The sequence below is a fragment of the Gorilla gorilla genome, chromosome 20, assembly GCF_029281585.2.
Source record: "Gorilla gorilla gorilla isolate KB3781 chromosome 20, NHGRI_mGorGor1-v2.1_pri, whole genome shotgun sequence".
In the NCBI taxonomy this organism is placed as follows: Eukaryota; Metazoa; Chordata; class Mammalia; order Primates; family Hominidae; genus Gorilla; species Gorilla gorilla.
Window position 1 is genome coordinate 15,378,798 of NC_073244.2, and position 11,996 is coordinate 15,390,793.

At 40.7% G+C, this 11,996-nt stretch overlaps 1 protein-coding gene and 1 pseudogene across 14 annotated transcripts in view; one reads left to right on the forward strand and one right to left on the reverse strand.

The window, feature by feature from the left end:
- ZNF177 (zinc finger protein 177) overlaps positions 1-11,996 on the forward strand; it is a 57,834-nt gene that overhangs the window by 21,812 nt on the left and 24,026 nt on the right. For 3 of the 14 annotated variants that reach the window (XM_055371796.2, XM_055371800.1, XM_031004259.3), the window contains exon 1: positions 3,005-6,497. The exons of 2 other annotated variants lie outside the window; for them this stretch is intronic. The gene's annotated coding sequence lies outside the window, so the exon portion shown is untranslated. Of the gene's footprint in view, positions 1-3,004; positions 6,498-8,751; positions 8,980-10,147; positions 10,210-11,911; positions 11,989-11,996 lie in introns of those variants that run through there. 9 more of the 14 variants (XM_055371797.2, XM_063700973.1, XM_063700970.1 and 6 more) reach the window with 6 other exon arrangements.
- Positions 2,543-3,194, reverse strand: LOC101146861 (UBX domain-containing protein 2A-like; annotated as a pseudogene).

An 11,996-nucleotide genomic window follows, 5' to 3' on the forward strand; every position in this document is an offset into this window, starting at 1 on the left:
TTTCCCTAGTGAGTAATGATGTTTTACATGGTTTCATGTGCTTACTGGCCTTCTTTAAGACTTTGGGGAAGAGTCTGTTCAAATCTTTTGCCTGTTTATATTGGCTTTATTTTTTATTTTATTTATTTTTATTTTTTTTTTAAATAGAGACAGGGTTTTACTCTGTCTCCCAGGCTGAAGTGCGTGGCACGATCATGTGGTTTTGCAATATTTATTGAATTTTGAGAGTTTAAAATTTGTAATATATTTAATATTAAACCTATTAGTGTATTTGATATTAATAATTTATATTTAATATAATGTACATTTAAATATATAATAAAACGTTTCGTTTTAACAGAGGTAACATAAATACACTTCCCAATTTATGGAGTTTGACTTAGTATTGTTTTTAATTTACAATGATGCAAACATATTATGCATTCAATACGTTTCTCAATTTATGATGGGGTTACAAATTGTCAACTTATGATAGTTTCATCTTAACAATAGGTTTATCAGGACATAGCCCTGTCATAAGTTGAGGAGTATCTGTATTACAATATATTTAATATGTTGTACTTGTGGTACAAGTACATGATGCACTTTGAGTTAAAATCTTTATATGGCACAAAGATTGGATCAAAATTTTGGGAGTTTTTTTCTTTGTATCTAATTGTTCTAGCATCATTTGTTGAAAGGACTATCCTTTCTCCACTTAATTGCCTTTGCTTCTTTCTTGAAAATTGGTTGTCTTTATACGTGTGTCTGCTTCTCAACTGTTCTGTTCCATATAGCTACTTATCTTTTATTTCAAGACTACCCTCTCTTGACAACTTCATAACTTTTGAAGTCCGATAGAGTTAGTCTTCCAGCTTTTTCTTTTCAGAGTTGTCTTTACTATTTTAGGTCAGAGGTTGGCAAAGTTTTTTGTAAAAGACCAGATTGTACAGATTTTAAGCTTTACATGCTATATATAGTTTCTGTTGCATATTATTTTTTCTATTACAGACCTTTTAAAATATAAAAATAGTTCTCACATTCCATTCAACCTGTACAGTTACAGGCTGTGAGCCACATTTGGTCTTGATATGGCTGTACCTTGTTGACTTACATCTGTTATAGGACTTTCGTATTTCCATATAAAGTTTAGAATCAGGTTGTCAATTTCTACCACCACCACCCCACACCCCCAAAGTAATTCACTAAGATTTTGATTATCATTGTGTTGAATCTGCAGATTAATTGATGTCTTCACAATATTGAGCATTTCAACCGATGAACATAATATATCTCTCCACTTATTTAGGATTTATAATTTTTTTCTCAGTAGTGTTTGTGTTTCTCGGTGTTTGGGTCTTCCTAGGCATTTTTTCTCTGACACTATTGCAAATGGTATTTTAAAAATTTCAATGTCTCTGCTAGTTCACTACTACTATAGAGGAACACAGTTTTTTTACATATATTCATCTTGTATGCTGCACCCTTGTTAATTTGTTCTGGAAGATTTATATTAACATTATACTTAGAATATATTAACATTATAATAAGCTACATAATTTTTTTTTTTAAATTAAAAAAAATAGAGATTGGGGTCTCGCTATGTTGACCAGTCTTGAACTCCTGGCTTCAAGCAATCCTCCCATCTTGGCCTCCCAAAGTGTTGGGATTACAAGCGTGAGCCACTGCACCCAGCCACAATTTTATTCTTAAATGAAAATAGATCTTTGATATCATCGCCAGATTCATATTTGTTTTTTGTTTTCTTGAGATGGAGTTTTGCTCTTGCTGCCCAGGCTGGAGTGCAGTGGTGCCACCTTGGCTCACTGCAACTTCCACCTCCCGGGTTTAAGTGATTCTCCTGCCTCAGCCTCCCGAGTAGCTGGGATTACAGGCACCCGCCTCCACGCCCAGCTAATTTTTGTATTTTTGGTAGAGACGAGGTTTTGCCATGTTGGCCAGGCTGGTCTTGAATTCCTGACCTCAGGTGATCCACCCACCTCGGCCTCCCAAAGTGCTGGGATTACAGGCATGAGCCATCACGCCCGGCTACCAAATTAATATTCAAATATATGTTGCCATTACAGAGTGATAACTAAGGACACTTTGAGGTTTAGGCATAGCTGTGGTAAAAACAGCTCTCTCCAGCTTTGCATCTAAGTTGTAAAATAATTATATTGATGCTTTTAAACCTGCCATGTATAATTTTTCAGTGTATTAGCCATTTAATAACTCTGAGACAGCTAACATTTAAATAAATCCCTGTTTGGGAATGGTATTTGAACAAATAATATTGTGAACATATTTGCCAATTTATACTATATTAAGATTCTAAATAATACAGCTATTTAATATATCTTGATAATTAGTATTTGAAATAAGTTTCTCTGAGTAGCCTTTTGGAAAAAGTGCACAGAATATAGTTTCCAGTCATATGCTGCTTTTCTAACTTGCACTTATCTAAACATTTCATCAGGAGAGAGTTCAATAGTACCCGAACCAAAAGTCCAGTGAATCTGACTTATCCAGTCCCCAATTTGGTTTGCATGTCTGCTTACAACCATCATTTCTCTGCAGATTTTCCACTTAGTCTATCAAAAATCATTGCTCTTGAAAGTTCTCGAAAAGGTGCAGCAGTTTTTTGGAGTCTCTGACAACAAAACTCTGTAAATCTTCTTCCAGTGAGTGTCTCATCTAACAATCTGAGGATAGGACGAACTGTTGCCAGGGACAGGGGAGGACTTCTTTTGAGATCCTTGGTAGTTTTCAATGAAGTCTTTGATATGGCTTACCTTTCCTACTTGGTGACCCTGTCCTGAAAAGGGCTGGAAGACAGGCTTCGTAGACATACATATTTCATTTTTCTTGTCTTCAACTTTAACACCCACCTCTTCTTTATCAAAAATTCCCTGTAATTCTGAAGGTAATTCCCCCTTTTTGATGGAGTTCAAAAACTGCTGACTTGCACCATTTGAATAACTTCTAAAATAATTGTTGACGGTGAATCCATTTTTCCATAATTTTATGTTTACGTCTACCTGTTTCTTTTGTTAAGTGGGAGACAAGCATTTGGAACCAACCTTCTGAGCTTCCTCAAAAAGGCTGTCAACAAACTATTCACAATTTGTTTATTGATTATCACCAAGACGTTGATTGTCAGGTCCTGTTTCACAAACCCAGTCTTTTATACTTTCAAGATTATATACGTCTTTCATTCTCTTTTGCGTTACTCCGAGCACAGCCTCCAAGCCTAGGCCTCACTCAGCTCAGGAGCCACCAGCACTGTTTGGCTGCGAGCTCCGTTTGGCTGGAGCCCTTCAGACCCGGAGCGCCTCGCCCGAGACCACCTCCGGTGCCCCGGCTGCGCTGCCGATATCCCGCCGGCCTCTCTGTCTCCACCAAGCGCCAAGCGTTCACCCACGCCTGCTGCCTGCAAGACCTGAGGAACGCGCATGGGCTTTTTTTTTTTTTTTTTTTTTTTTTTTAAGACAAGTTTCACTCTGTATCCCAGGCTAGAGTGCAGTGGCATGAGCTTGGCTCACTGCAACCTCCGCCTCTCGGGGTCAAGCGATTCTTGTGCCTCACCTTCTGGAGTAACTGGGACTACACGCGTGCACCACCACACCCAGCTAAATTTTTCTGTATTTTTAGTAGAGCCAGGGTTTCGCCATGTTGCCCAGGCTGGTCTAGAACTCCTAGGTTCAAGCGATCCACCCGCCTCGGCCTCCCAAAGTGGTGGGATTATAGACGTGAGCCACCGCACCCAGCTTCTGGCAACTTTTTAGTAGGTTCTATCAGATTTTCTACTAGGACAATTCTGTTGTCTGCACATAAAATTTTTTACTTCTTCCTTTCCAATCTGTATGCGTTTTGTATTTTTCTTGTTACATTAACTAGAACCTGCAGTGTATTGTTAAATAGAAATTGAGAGACCAGACATTCTTGTCTTGTTTCTGGTCTTGGGAGTAAATCATTGAATCTTTTACCATTTAGTAACTATCTTTTTAATCTTTTTTTTGATAACACCTATTGGGTGGGAAACAGTATTCATAGTTTTTTATTTCCCTGGTGGCTAAAGATTTTTATTATTTTTTTTTTCTGGGCTTAGCTCACCTAAAAACTAAAGATGTTGATCATCTTTTCATCAGTTTGTTGACTATGTGTCTGTCTTCTTTGGGAGAATGTCTATTTAGATCCTTTGCCATTTTTAAATTGAGTTCTTTTTATTATTGAGTTTCAAGAGCCCTATAAATTCTAGGTACAAATACCATATCAAATAAATGGTTTACAAGTATTTTCTTTCATTCTTTGTGTTGTCCTTTCACTTTCTTGATGATATCCTTTCGAGTATAAGTTTTAAATTTATTTTTTTCTTATGCTTTTGGTGTCAAATCTAAGAAACCATTGCCTAACCCAAGGTCGTGAAGTCTTTTATATTTTCTTCTAGGATTTTTATAGTTCTAGCTCTTAAAGTTAGTTCTGTGATCCATTTTGAACTAATATTTGTGCATGCTGTGAACAGTGTATCCAGCTTCATTCTTTTGCATGTAACACCCAGTTACCCTAGCATATGTGTTGAAAAGACTGTTTATCCCATTGAATTGTCTTGGCACTCTTGTCAAAAATCAGTTGACCATAAATGTAAAGGCTTATTTATTTATTTGTTTTGAGACTGGGTCCTGCTCTGTTAACCCAGGTTGGAGTGCAGTGGTGTGATCTTGGCTCACTGCAGCCTTGACCTCCCAGGCTCAAGTGATCGTCTTCCTTGAGCTTCCCAAGTAGCTGGGACTACAGGTATACACCACCACGCCTGGCTAATTTTTGTATTTCTTGTAGAGACAGGGTTTCATTTTGTTGCCCAGACTGGTCTTGAACTCCTGGGCTCAAGCAATCCTCCTGCCTCTGTCTCCCAAAGTGCTGGGATTACAGATGTGAGCCACTGTGCCGAGCATTAAGATTTATTTCTAGACTCTCAGTTCACCTCCATTGTACATGTCTAACCTGTTTGTAATCACACTGTCCTGATTACTGTAGCTTTAGAGTAATTTTCGAAATTGGGAAGTGCGAGCCCTTCTGTGATCATTTTTGCAATGCACGGGTTAAGGTTACTTTTGGAGGGGGTAGAAGGGATACGAATGTTTTAATTTTTTTTTGCAGGACAGTTGGTTGAAAACAGTCTTTTCTCTATTGGATTATTTGCACCTTTTTTGAAAATGAAATTGATGACATATGTTTAAATCTGTTTCTGGGATCTATTCAGTTCAGCTAATCTGTATGTCTGTCCTTTTGCTAATACTACACTTTTTTTTTTTGAGACAGAGTCTCACTGTATCACCCAGACTGGAGTGCAGTGGTACCATCTCAGCTCACTGCAGCTTCCACCTCCCAGGTTCAAGCAATTCTTGTGCCTCAGCCTCCCGAGTAGCTGGGACTTGTGCCTGAGCCTCCCAAGTAGCTGAGACTATAGGTGCGTGCCACCACACCTGGCTAACTTGTGTATGTAGTAGAGACAGGGTTTCACCATGTTGGCCAGGTTGGTTTCAAACTCTTGGCCTCAAGTGATCCACCCACCTCAGCCTCCCAAAGTTCTGGGATTACAGGCGTGAGCCACCGCATCTGGCCTGCTAATACTACACTTTTTTGATTATGGTAGCTGTCTAGTAAATCTTGAAAGCAAGTGGTGTGAGAGTTCCAACATTGACCTTAATTTTCAGAATCATTTGGGATGGTCCATGTTTTTTGTTTTTTCACATAAATTTTTTTTTTTTTTTTTGAGATGGAGTCTCGCTCTGTCACCCAGGCTGGAGTACAGTGGATGCAATCTCAGCTCACTGCAAGCTCCGCCTCCCGAGTTCACGCCATTCTCCTGCCTCAGCCTCCTGAGTAGCTGGGACTACAGGCGCCTGCCACCACGCCCGGCTAATTTTTTGTATTTCTTTTTTTTTTGTATTTTTAATGGAGATGGGGTTTCACCATGTTAGCCAGGATGGTCTCGATCTCCTGACCTCATGATCCACCCACCTTGGCCTCCCAGAGTGCTGGGATTACAGGTGTGAGCCACCACACCCGGCCTTTTCACATAAATTTTAGAGTAAACTTACCGGTTTCCATAAAAAGCCTGCCGGGATTTTTTTTTTTTTTTAACTGAGATTCGGTTTAATCTAAAGATGAATTAGAGAATTGGCATCTTAATACTGGCTGTTCTGAACCATAGACACAGTATATCTCTGCCGTGGTCTGAATGTTTGCATACCCGCAAAATTTATATGGTTGAAATCCTAATCCCCAGTCCAATGATATTGGCAGGCGAGGCCTTTTGGAGATGATTAGGCTAATGAGGGCAGAGCACTAATGAATTAGATTGGTGCCTTTATAAAAGAGATTCCAGAGAGCTTGCTCATCTCTTCTGCCTTGTGAGGACACAGCAAGAAGTCACCATCTGTGAACCAAGAAGTGGGACCTCATCAGACACCAAATCTGCCAACACTTCAATCTTGGACTTCCCATTCTCCAGAACTGTGAGCAATACATTTCTGTTGTTTATAAGCCATCTAGTCTATGGTATTTTGTTCTAGCAGCCCAAACGGATTAAGACAATCTCCCCATTAATTTAGGTCTTATTTCTTTCAACAGTGTTTTGTGGTTTTCTGTATTGCACCATTTCATTGATGGTATTATAAATGCTAGTTTTAAATTTTCAATCTTTTAGTGCTAGTATATAAAATTATTTATATTTATATATAATTTATATTTGACCTTGAATCCTGCAAACTTTTTATAGTTATCTATTCCTGTAACTTTTTGGAATATTCTACATAAACAAATCTTATGCTCTGTATTAAGGCAGTTTTGCTTTCTCTCTGATATCTGTCCCTTTTATTTCTTTATATTTTCTTAATGTACTGGCTAGGGCCTCCAGTAGTGTTGAATGAGAGTGGTGAGAACACACATCCTTGTCTTATTCCCAACCTTAGGCAGAAAGCGTTCAGTCTTCTGCCATTAAGTGTGATGTTAGCTGTGGGTTTCTTTGAAGACAGCTTTATTAGGTTGATGAAGTTCCCTTCCACTGCTTGTTCACTGAGAGATTTTATTTCATTTTTTATTTTTTTAGCATTTATTTATGCATTTTAATTTTTTCTTTTCTTTTCTTTTCTTTTTTTTTTTGAAACAGGGTCTCACTCTGTTGCCCAGGCTGGAGTCCAGTGATGCAGTCATAACTCACTGCAGCTTCTAACTTTGGGCTCAAGTGATCTTCCCACCTCAGCCTCCCAACTAGCTGGGACTACAGTAGTTCACTGAGAGATTTTATTATGAAAACCTTTTATCATAGAACCATTTCTTAAGACCTCAGAGACCTTGAGTTTGGTGTTTGATAGAGTCTTATGAATAGATATCATATGTAGAAGTTCAAATAAGGTGCCTTTTCATTAACCAAAAGAGCGTCTCAGCATCCCTTCTGGGCATTGTTCCCCTGCATTCTCACAGACAGTGGTCCAAGATAGAGAAGGGCCTAAGAGATTTTAGCCATGGCTTTTGTCTAATGACACAAATCCAATAAAATTAATGGAGATAAATGGGAAAAGGTTTTTTATTGAAAAAAAAAAAAAAAAGTTGGCAAAAGCAAAGTCAACTTTGTCCAAACAAAATGGAAAGAAGTAGTACAAAATGTAAAGAGACCTTTGAACCCCCAAACTGCAGATAGCAAACAGATGAAATAGGCCTATAAAACTACTCAGTTGAAAATGTTTACTTTTTATGGGAAAGCAAGTATGATTCAGAGTACAGAACTTCAGAAGACTCACTCCTGTGGAGCTGCACTGGTGCTTGAGAAACAGATAACATGTTGCTGCCTGAATTTAAGAATTGCTGTGGGTCAGGGGCTGCTGTGGAATCCCATTTCTCCCCACCCATGCGTTTTTAATAGGAATGTCTATTTTAACTATCCCATTCCTGTCCCAAACTCTGTATTGGTTTTGTGGGGAACAGATAACATGTCTCTTTAGCTTACAAATGTTCAAATCTAGAGGAGCAGGAGTATATTCAAGAAACCAAACCCAAGGACTTTTTTATGATTTTTATTTATGTTTTATTGTTATTTTTTAATTTTTATTTTTATTTATTTATATTTTGAGACAGAGTCTCACTCTGGCACCCAGGCTAGAGTGCAGTGGCACAATGATCTTGGCTCACTGCAATCTCTGCCTGCCAGGCTCAAGCGATCCTCTACCTCAGCCTTCTGAGTAGCTGGGACTATAGGCATATGCCACCATGCCCAGCTATTTGTTTGTTTGTTTTCTTGGTAGAGACAGGGTTTCACCATTTTTCCCAGGCTGGTCTCAAACTCCTGGGCTCAAGCTGTCTTCCTGTCTTGGCCTCCCAAGGTGCTGGGATTACAGGTATGAGCCACTGTGCCCAGCCACTTTTCAAAACATTTTTTGAGACAGGGTCTCATTCCATCACCCAGGCTGAAGTTCAGTGATGCAATCATAGCTCACCGCATCCTTGAATTCCTGGGCTCAAGTGATCCTCCTGCCTCAGCCTACTGAGTAGCTGAGACTACAGGCACATGCCACCACACCCGGCATGTGTTTGTGGGGGGTGAGGGGGGTCTTTTTTGCTGTTCTTGCCAAGGTTGGAGTGCAGTGGCACAATCATAGCTCACTGCAGCCTTGACCTCCTGGGCCCAGGTGATCCTCCTGCCTCAGCCTCTTGAGTAGCTGGGACCAGAGGCATGTGCCACCACGCCTGACTAATTTTTGTATTTTTTTGTAGAGAGAGGGTCTCTCTATGTTGACCAGGCTGGTCTTGAACTGCTGGACTCAAGGGATCCTCCCACCTCAGCCTCCCAGAGTGCTGGGACTACAGATGTGAGCCACTGCTCTTGGCCGTCTTTTCTGGATTGCACCTTATTTGGATGACCAGATCCTGGACATAAAAACAGAGTCTACTACCACGGGCATGAGACTTTGGTGTGGCCTTAGGAAGTGGTGAGAGTTTCTTGTACGTGGGAAGTATAAATATTAATAATTTGTAACCACATGCAGACTCCGACAGTTTTAAAACACGGCCCTAAAATTCTTTGATACTTTTACCTCCCCCTTGTATCTGCACTGACCTTTGACTGCATTTCCCAAAGGAGTACAACATAAATGATTCCATGAGATTTCCAAAGCGAGGCCATGAAGGGCCATGCGGTTCCCTTCTGGCTGGAACATTCCCTCTTGAGATGCTTCCTCCTCTCAGAGTGCTTCCTCTTGGGAACTAGCAGCTATGCTGTAACAGGGAGGGGTTACATGTAGATGCTGCCATCAATAGCCACCAGCTGCTGTCTGTTTTTTAGCCATTTCAGGGAAAACATCAGATACAAGAGTGATAATAGAATCCAGATGATTCCAGCCCCCAGCCTTTGGATTCAGCGTCAGCTGTGTAAGACTTCCCAGCTAGGCCTTGGACATTGTGAGGCAGAGATAAGCCATTCATTCCTCCTGTATCCTGTCCAAATTCCTGCCCCATGATCTGTTAACATAATAGAGTAGTAGTGGTTCTGTACCAGCAGTTCTCAACCTTTTTTATCTTGAGACTCTTTTATACTCCAAAAATTGAGCACCCCAAAAAGCTTTTGCCAATGGGCATTCTATCTGTGAATATTTAACATTTTAGAAATTAAGGCAGGCCAAGCATGGTGGCTCTTGCCTGTAATCCCAGCACTTTGGGAGGCTGAGGCCGGCGGCTCAGCTGAAGTCAGGAGTTTGAGACCAGCCTGGCCAACATGGTGAAACCCCGTCTCTACTAAAAATACAAAAAAACTAGCCAGCATGGTGGTGTGTGCCTGTAATCCCAGCTACTCAGGAGTCTGAGGCAAGACAACTGATTGAACCCAGGGGGCAGAGGTTAAAGTGAGCTGAGATCATGCCACTGTGCTCCAGCCTCCAGCCTGGGTGACAGCGCGGGACTTCATCTCAAAACAAAAGGAATTGGGGCAAATTTTTAAAATATTTTAGTAATATACATAACATGCTTTTTAAAAATAACTTTTCCACAATGGCAACAAAATAATGTGGAAAGAGCAGCATATTGCATGCTTTTGCAAATCTCTTTAATGTCTTAAGAGCTTAATAGATGACAGCTGAATTCTCATACTTGTTTCTACATTTTTTGCCATTAGTTGCTTTGATTAGAAAGTTTGGCTTTGCTGAGATATGTAGTTGGAAAAGAGAGAAGCATTTCCAGGTAATTTTGGATTTTCTTAGATATTACACCAAAACTCAAGAAATGGTAGTTTCTGAAAGATTAGTTGCAATATGGAATATGAAATCCTGTTAAGGGATTGTTTCTATTCTGTTACATTAAAATCCATTTGTTTGTCTTGCACTATTTTTTTCTTTTCTTTCTTTTTCATTTATTTATTTATTTATTTATTTATTTATTTTTTTGAGACAGAGTCTCGCTCTGTCGCCCAGGCTGGAATGCAGTGGCGTGATCTTGGCTCACTGCAAGCTCTGCCTCCCAGGTTCACACCATTCTCCTGCCTCAGTCTCCGGAGTAGCTGGGGCTACAGGCTCCCGCCACCGCGCCCGGCTAATTTTTTGTATTTTTAATAGAGGTGGGGTTTCACTGTGTTAACCAAGACGGTCTCGATCTCCTGACCTCGTGATCCACCTGCCTCGGCCTCCGAAAGTGTTGGGATTACAGGCATGAGCCACTGCGTCCGGCCTTTTTTTTTTTTTTTTGAGATGGAATTTTGCTCTTGTTGCCCAGGCTGGGGTGCAATGGTGCGATCTCCACTCACTGCAGCCTCCGCCTCCTGGGTTCAAGCGATTCTCCAGCCTCAGCCTCCTGAGTAGTTGGGATTACAGGCACCCACCACCACGTCTGGCGAATTTTTGTGTTTTTAGTAGTAACGGTTTCACCATGTTGGCCAGGCTGCTCTCGAACTCCTGACCTGAATCTACCCGCTTTGGCTTCCCAGTGTTCTGGGATTACAGGCATGAGCCACTGCGTCCAGCCCATATCTTGCACTTTGATTGGCTATTTTATCAATGCGTGATTTTATTCCTTACTACCTGGCTTAGAAAATAGGGCTGGCACAGTGGCTCTTGCCTGTAATCTCAGCACTTCGGGAGGCCAAAGTAGGAGAATCCTTGAGTCTAAGAGTTGGAAAGCAGCCTGGGCAACATAGTGAGACCCTCATTTCTAAAATGAAAGGAAATAGTCATTTACTTCATTATGCAGATCTTCCAAATGTTTACCCATTTTAAAGTACAGTGTCTAAACCTTCATGAACATGACCATTGATCCTATCAGAAAAGTTTTTATGCGTTGAGACGCTTCTAAGGTGACAGATCTAAGCTTTCCAACTTTTGCTGTTCCCTCAAGGACATTTTTATTTATCCTGAGTGTGGGGCAGTGAGGCAGTCAGTGACCGCACAGTTCAGTGCCACTGCCTTAATTTCTTTTTTTTTTTTTTTTTTTTTTGCGATGCTGTTTTGCTCTTTTTAGCCACAGGCTGGAGTGCAGTGGTGTGATTCGGCTCACTGCAAGCTCCGCCTCCTGGGTTCACGCCATTCTCCTGCCTCAGCCTCCTGAGTAGCTGGGACTACAGGCACCCGCCACCATGCCCAGATAATTTTTTGTATTTTTAGTAGAGACGAGGTTTCACTTTGTTAGCCAGGATGGTCTCCATCTCCTGACCTCGTGATCTGCCCGTCTCAGCTTCCCAAAGTGCTGAGATTACAGGCTTGAGCCACCGTGCCCAGCCATAACAATAGTTTTAATCTCACAGACCGCCTGAAAGTGTTTTGGGTCCCTCAGCAGTTTACCAACCCTGAGAACTGCTATTCTGTATCACTAAGTTTGAGGTGGTTTTTTTACACAACAATAATAATCAGAACCGAACTCATATCCCTTTTTTCTTCTTCTTTTTGATTATTAGTTTCTTCAGTGTACTAGATGGCTGACTGGGAAGATTCCAGGGTCCCAACAGGCTTCAGAGTTGCAAAGGCTCTAGAGGTACTGTT